A 7,716-nucleotide genomic window follows, 5' to 3' on the forward strand; every position below is an offset into this window, starting at 1 on the left:
CAGTGACTTGGGCTATCTCAATTCCAGCCAGTGCACACCACTGCTGCCTCACTGCCACACCACTGTTGCCTCATTGCTACCTCTTTCTATTGCAAAACAAGGGAGCTTCCCAACAAATTTCCCTCAAGGTCTGATGTCTTCAAGCCAACAGATCAACGACAATGGTTGAGAGTACTGCTGGCTAACACAGGATATGGGGGCCTCTGATGATGATGGACCTCCGCCTCTTGTAATGGCACCTCGGGAGGGTCACTCATGAATATATGTATATATAACGTGAGTTCAAAATAAGGGGTTTTTAAAATACCATTTCTATAAATTTTTTACATACAAAAGGGTGTCATATAAAGGGGTTACTTATAGATTAAATAGAAAGGGTTGTTTTTAATTCAAGAAAAATTCACAGATTAGGATATTTATAAATAGGCCATGAACGCACGTTATCTAGAGAATATATATATATATAGTGAACCCCCTGAGAATGGCACATCTCCTTGTGCATCACAGCTAGATTGATTGCTTGTTGGGAAAAGGAGGCAAGATTATTGAACAGATGAGGCAAGAAATATCCTGTCAAATAAGAGTCATGCCAAAGGATCAGCTTCCATCGCCTTAGATGCCATTGTCAAGCAGGCAGAAAATGCATCCAAGACTATATTTTCACAACATCGGGATCTTGTCCCCAAGGTACCAACGGAGGTGGATCTGTCCAGGCCTACACAGTCTTCTGCGGCATCCTATATAATGCTTACCCTAGCAACTGGAAAGAGAGATGACCTGGATCAAGTGGACAGGGTAAGAGAGACTAGAAAAGACACACCAGACAACACCTCCAGCCCAAACCTGCACCTATTCTCAAACTGATATCCTGGTCTGCCCTCGCACTCTATCAAATCCTTCATGGCTCCTCGTTACATTCAGTCGAGGAGGAAAGACTTTTGCCACACTGAAAAGCCCGTTCTTCTCCACACAAATTCTGAAACAAGGTCAGCTACAGTACTTCTCGTAGCATCAAAGGCACACCATCAGAATCGCCAAGAAGCAAACCTTCATCTTCTTCAGGAAGCCTATTCTCCTTGAGATCCAGATCACGTCCTAATCAGACAGAGATAAACCTGAATAATCAACGAAAAGAGGACTTTGCAAGGCTAGATGGGCAGGCCAAGGTATTGGGCATTATTCTGTATGTGATTGGGGCCACTGTCATGGTGTTTTACAAAGGACCAACAGTCATCAAAGTGGAGCAAGACAACATTCTGAATGATCCGAGCTTCTCCAGACAAGCGGGTTATATCTATTTTCTGGTCATCTTATGTTTGAACCAGATCCCTCAGCTTGTTGTTTTTGGAAGATTTGCATCGGCTCTTCCCCTTGCCTTTGTGCTGATTATCACTTGTGACCTTACGGTTCTGAGAACGAGCAATCCAAATGGCATAGCCTTTGTTTAAACAATCAATCTTGATGGTGAGTCCAATCTGAAAAGCAGGTATGCACCTCTAGAGACAACTAGCCGTCTTGAGGAATCAGAAAATGTGTCAAATCCTCATCCTATGACAGGGCAGTTTGCTGGCAGAAAAACCCAATAGAAATATTTATGGGTTCATCGCCTATTTGGAGCTGGATGACAGGAAACAACTACCTCTGGGCCCCACCAATATCATACTTAGGGGTTGCGAGCTGAAGAACACTTCCTGGGCAGTAGGCGTGGCTGTATACACTGGTCAAGAGGCCAAGGCCATGCTTAATAGTTCAGGGGCTCAATCAAAGTGGAGCACGACAACACTCTGAATGATCCGAGCTTCTTACTCAGATTAAGGACGGTTTTGCTAATGGAAAGGACCTTGTTGTGACTGTCATGCCTGTGATTCAGAATGTTGAATCCGCCCTTAGATCTCTCCTCAACATCCCAGAAGATTACACCGTCTTGTTCCCTCCCCCTGAGGTGACACCCTTCTTGTCGCAAACTGTGGATGTGTCCAAATTTGGCCTGATCTATGCTGGAGCACACAAAAACATCAGCCCTTCTGGTGTATGCCATTGTACCAACAATACATAATCTGGAACTTGCTTCTTGCTCTGGCTTCGTCTGACGTCGGTGCACATGGAGGCAGCTTCTGAGATTAGGGATGCTGTCGTGGTTGCAAAAGACGCTATCAACGTGCTGGCAGCTGGCGGTCCAACGCTATGCACGAATGCACTGCAGACAATGATGTCTGCGATCATGAAGAAGATGTCTTACAATATCGTGATGTAAGCAGTGTCCATAGCTTCAATGGCGAGGAGCCTTAGATTGAACAAGATTCTAGGGGAAAAAGGATGGAGAAGTAAGGCCTTTCTGTTTTCTGATCCGTGGTCGCATGTTGCAGAAGAAGAAGGCGAAGCTGAAGAAGAAGGAGAAGCTGACATGGTCCAGAAGCTATTGCATCGGTCATTGTTGGCCATCGCCAACAATAAGAAGAAAGGTTCTGGCTGCAGTATTACTAGCAATCGGTGGTCCAATGCTATGCACGAATGCAGAAGGATATGGGGATGAGCTCCTGTGGTACAAAGACCTTGTGCACCACGCCTGCAGTGACTTATCCATGGCCATAGTTCAAGCTAATGTTAGCATCAATAGGCTCTTGGAGCATGAAGCACACAGCCAGTCACCATGAAGTTCAATCCAAGAGCCAGCAGCTCGAGGCACAAGTCGAGGAAAGCTCATTCTACTGCACTCAAGTGCAAGGCACATTTTGATGAGCGCTCCACTATCATCTGCCCTTCGTAACAAGTACAATGTTCACTCAGTACATGTGAGGAAGGATGATGAGGTTAAGGTTGTAAGATGGACCTTTAAAGGAAGAGAGGGAAAAGCTATAGATAGGCACAATAAAGCTTTTTGCTGTGGTTTTCAAGAACATTGAAATCCCCCTGTGGTACTCCATCACTGCTTCTTACAGCTCCTGTCCTTGCTGTACCTATCTCAACTAGGGCTTTTTTTAAAAAAAATATAATTAGATGTGAGGAAAGAGAAGGAAGATAGGACCTAATACCTAAGCTCTAATACCAACTGCAATGAAGGGGACCTTGGAGAGAGAAGGAGAGAAGGGAGAGACTAGAGAGGAGAGAGAAAGAGAGAAAGAGAGAGAAAGACTAGGAATATAGAGAGAAATGCAAGAAGAGGAGAGAGAAATGGCTAGCAGCCATGGAAGGATAGGGAAGAAGGTGAAGAAGGTGAAAGGACAAATGTGTATTCATCTAATGGTGCCTATGGAGTGTCCCTTACACCTTTTATACTTAGGTCAACTTGACCTAAGTATTTCCCCTCCATTACAACTGTGGTCATTGGTGGAGTTGTTTTCCTACTTGCCTGGATGAGGACTTGCACTTTAGACCTTGCAGGTGTCCACACACCACCAAGTTCTTTCTTTTTCCCTCTCCCACATGCACCATAACACACATGTAATTGTAATAAAATCAATCTACCGTTGCACACACCAAACAAACAGAATGCATTTCATTAAATTTTAATTTAAAAGGAACTGACCGTTAATTGTAAAATGAACTTATGCCATTGCACAAGCACATGGCACAATAACCCACATAATTTTCTCAAATAAATCCATAGTGCACGTGCACACGTGCTACAGACACAATTAATTTGTAATTAAAATGAACCCCCGCCATCACGTATGCATGCACTTTGCGCTACAGATCACATAAGTTGTAACAATGAATTGCATTTGTAGAGACCCTTAGTCAGTGAAGTCAATCTAAGTAGGGGTGGGGATTACAGAATCGACTCACTATGCATTAATGGTTAATTAATAACAAATTGTAATCTAAATTTGTACATGGCTAAAATGAATTTGATAGTGTTCACCCATCCACGTTCACTGCACCATAGGCTTACACAATGCGCTTACGGGGAGTGGGATTTGTTAAGTCAAAGATGTCGGTCTTGTTCATCTGTCTTTATTCTGTTGGTCCAAGTTTTGGATTTTGTTTGAGTCTGGGGTACAATGTGTTTGAGTTTTTTTAATTTTTGATTGCTTGATTATGCGAGATTAGGGTGCCTATTTGTCTGCATAGCATAAAGCTTTTGGTCGCACGAGTGCATAGGTCATGTCAAAATTTTTACGTAGAATGTTGATTGTTTGGGGAAGTCTAGTCCATTGGTCGTCTATCCTTTGTTTTGATATTTTTCTCAGTGTTGATTTGTCTAGGTTTTGCAAGAAAAATTTTGTCTTTTTTCTTGGTTGTGTGTGTGGGTATCTTGTGTAGTCTAAATGGCATCTACCTCTATTCCTCCTATTGTCATCCAGCATGTGCCATTGCCGGTGCATGACTATGCTCTTCTCTTGGAGGCGGATTGAATTCTCCATGCTGGTCTTTGTCCTTTTGTGGCTCTAAAGTTTCCACCAGTGGACAACACGATTTGCTACTCCTTCCTGGCATCATACAAGAACTATTCTAGCTTGGTTTATAACCGACGCTTTTGCTTATCCATAGCCAATATCAGTGATGCATTGTGTTTGCCTCTTTCAGCGTCTTTTGTCCCTAGTGGAAATCAAATATTGACAGTTGAGGAGATCCTTTCTATCCTACAGAAGGAAACCTCTACCCCTTTTGTCTCCAGCAAAGTTATTACTAGTTCTGGGGTTTCTATAGTTCATATCTCTTCCCCGATATGGAAACAACTTTGCCAGTTTCTGCAAGACATGTTCATGTCAAGGAAGCCTGCTTCCAAATGTCTATCCAAGGAGCTGCTCATTGCTTCTGCTTGGATCCTAGAGGGAGCCAAGTTCCATTGGGCAGCATTCATGCTTGCGAAGATGGATCATCATTTTCAGAGAGTTAGGAAAGGTCAGGGCAGGAATGTCCCCTACAATGTTTCCTTCAGAAGATTATCTCCCTTGCACCTCCTCTTGGTGGTGTGGCTAATCATGCTCCTCTTCTGAAGTAGCCTCCACCTTCTGTTCCAACTCCTCCTCCATTATAGCCCAATTCTAATTCGGAGGATGAGTTCCCTACCAGATTCTCTCGCAGTAAAGGAGTATGTACTAAAGGGCCAGTTAGTCCTATTTCTGTTTCTGTTTCTGGTTCTCCTGTATAGGACTCCATTCCTCCTGTTTCTACGAGTTCCCTCCCTTCATTCTTGTCATGTTCTAATCTATTTGCAGCACAAAGGGATGGGCAGCTAGATAAATAGATCCCTGCTTCCTTACAAACGATATTAGCTGAACCTTTGCTTCTCCAGTTAGTTTTTGGTGTCCAGGCTACACTGGAGACTTCATTGACGACTTGTCTTTAGTCCATTTACATAGGGATGTATTCTTCCCTGCAAGACAAATTGGATTCCCTGACTAGTCAGTTGAGTAAGGATTTGGAGGATCTAGCATCTGAGAAAGCCGCCCTCACTGATATTCACAAACAAATGATTGAAACTACTACTCTGATGGATTCCCAGAAGGCCACCATTCAAAAGTTAGAAACTCAAATAGTTACCTTGGAAGCAAGAACGCATCTTTGACTAAAGAGAAGAATTCTACCCTTGAGGAGATGATAGACTTAGCCAGTAGGCTGGGTACTTGTGAGGGTCAGCTACAGTCTTCTCAGAAAACTGTTGAGTCACAGCAGACGATGACTGTAGAGCTTAATCAAAAGATTGTTACTCTTTTTGTTCCTCCACCTCTTGTGGTTTCTTCTGTAGTATCTTCCAGAGAGGAGCTTGACCAATTACAACAGAAGGTGAAGTTGTATAATGGTTTTTATGCTAAGGTAGAACGCCTTCAACAATGTATGAATTGTGTGCAGGATGATTTTACTCGTTATGCTAAGCTGGTGTCACCCCCACCGTCTTTTTGGATCAAGTATCATCAACAACGTTTTGCCTTATATATCTCTTTGAGCAATGTGGATTTAGAACCTCCAGAGGATGGGTGGCAAAATTTTTTGTCTACAAATTTGTTGAAGTTTTTGTTTGAGAGATTTGTTGATGAGCTAATTTCACATGAAGTACAGTTTCTATCTTATAGGTCATTTACAGATTCCTGATGAGGAAGATATCAATTTGTATGTGAGAGATGTGGTGTTACAAGCTGATGTACGTACATTTAGTGGAGCTTCTATTAGTTGACGGGTTGAAAACTTATCATTAGCAGACGTCTTGGTGTAGAGGATATGCTTGGCATCCTCCTTTGGAGGGCGATGCTTTGGAGCCTCGTCGTTTCAGGGGTGTATTCCACAAATTTGATATCCAGCCTTTGCAAACTCAATTGTTGAGTCATATTTCTGATCATCCATTATTCACTAATTCCTTTTTCTAGGATCTTGCATATCGTTGTTCTTTTTATCCATTAGATCCCACTGATCTTCTATCTTATTCTCTTATGTCCTATTGTTTTCCGTTGTATATTTCCCTCCTTTCTTCCAACCCTGACATTATTCCTCTGTTGTCTTTTACTCCTTCTAGTTACCCTCACATTCATGTCTTTACTTTTTGTCCTTTTATTGCTGATCCCACCTTATCGCCTACCCCTTCTGAACCTCCTCCTTTAGTTCCTCTTGTTCCTTCTATTTTCTCAGCAAACTCCCTTTATAAGTTTTTGTTGAATTTTCCATCTCTTCCATCTTCCTGATCTCTTCAATTTCCTCTTTTTATGATTTATCTTATCCGCCTTTGCAATGTTCCCCTATCATTTCACTTCCACCTTCTATTGATTTTATTAACCTTCCTCCTCAGACAGTGTTGGATACACCTGGGTATGACAGTGATGTTCTCCATTGAAGGCCATGGACGCTGCATGATTTTCTAATAGGACCGTTTAACTGGCCTCTCATTCCTGGGCCTTGGGAGACATTTGTTTCATGTTCGATGTCTTACCTTCATTTTGCTTGGGTGCATGCTCATTCTGAGGATACTTTTGTATGCCTTGCTGCTCACTTTTCTTGGTATCTTGCTTTTATGCATCAGTAGTCTAATCTGAACACTCGCAAGAGTATCCCTAGTTTGATCATCAATCCGAATGTGGATGCTGCTCAGATAGATATTTTGTATTACTTCGCATAGGCTTTCCCTACCAGGTTTCTTATTTTGTTAGAAAGGATGTGTTTTTTACAGTTCCTCCAAAATGTTCCTTTGCATTTTGTAGATGAAAATAAAGCTCTGGAGCGTCTCAAGTAAAGCTCTGGAGCGTCTCAAGTCTAGCATGCAGTTTAAGAAGAAGTGTCTGCATCCTGCTTATCAGTGGAGTTATTTTTGGATGTATTAGTTCTTTTTCTTTAATAAAAATATTTTTTTGTGCTCCCCATTTTTTGGGGGCATGTTCCATTTAGATTACCTGGTGTTGTGTTTGTGTGAGTTGTATATGTGGTATGGGTATATTGATTCTTTTTGTTGAATGGAGCTGAAGTTGAAGCTGAATTGATGAAGAAGATATTGGATTAGAAGCTAGCAAAAGATGATGTTGATTTAAAGAAAACTCATATATCCTTTATGAGTTTTTGTTGCTATCAATTTTTAGAAAAATGGACATAATATCCAAAAGGGTGTTTTCCTTTCGTTGTAGTATTATCAGATATATAGGGTACTTGTTGTGGGGTCGTGGTGAGGTGATTATTGAAGATAATAAAGAAGATCACATTGAGATCTTTAATGAACTTATATTTTTCTTTTCCTTAAGTCCCGAGAGGACGCTTCCTTTCTAAGTGTGGGGATATGTTGAATGTTGAAAT

The 7,716-nt window shown here is 41.8% G+C and overlaps 1 long non-coding RNA gene across 1 annotated transcript; it reads left to right on the forward strand.

The window, feature by feature from the left end:
- The first annotated feature begins 543 nt into the window (after nt 1-543).
- On the forward strand, nt 544-2,396 carry LOC148029437 (uncharacterized). Its single transcript, XR_015692483.1, has 2 exons — nt 544-2,250; nt 2,367-2,396. It is a non-coding gene; the product is annotated as an uncharacterized LOC148029437 (long non-coding RNA).
- The last annotated feature ends 5,320 nt before the right edge of the window (nt 2,397-7,716 follow it).

The sequence above is a fragment of the Lygodium microphyllum genome, chromosome 11, assembly GCF_053477565.2.
Source record: "Lygodium microphyllum isolate KBCC chromosome 11, Lygodium_microphyllum_v1.1.10, whole genome shotgun sequence".
In the NCBI taxonomy this organism is placed as follows: Eukaryota; Viridiplantae; Streptophyta; class Polypodiopsida; order Schizaeales; family Lygodiaceae; genus Lygodium; species Lygodium microphyllum.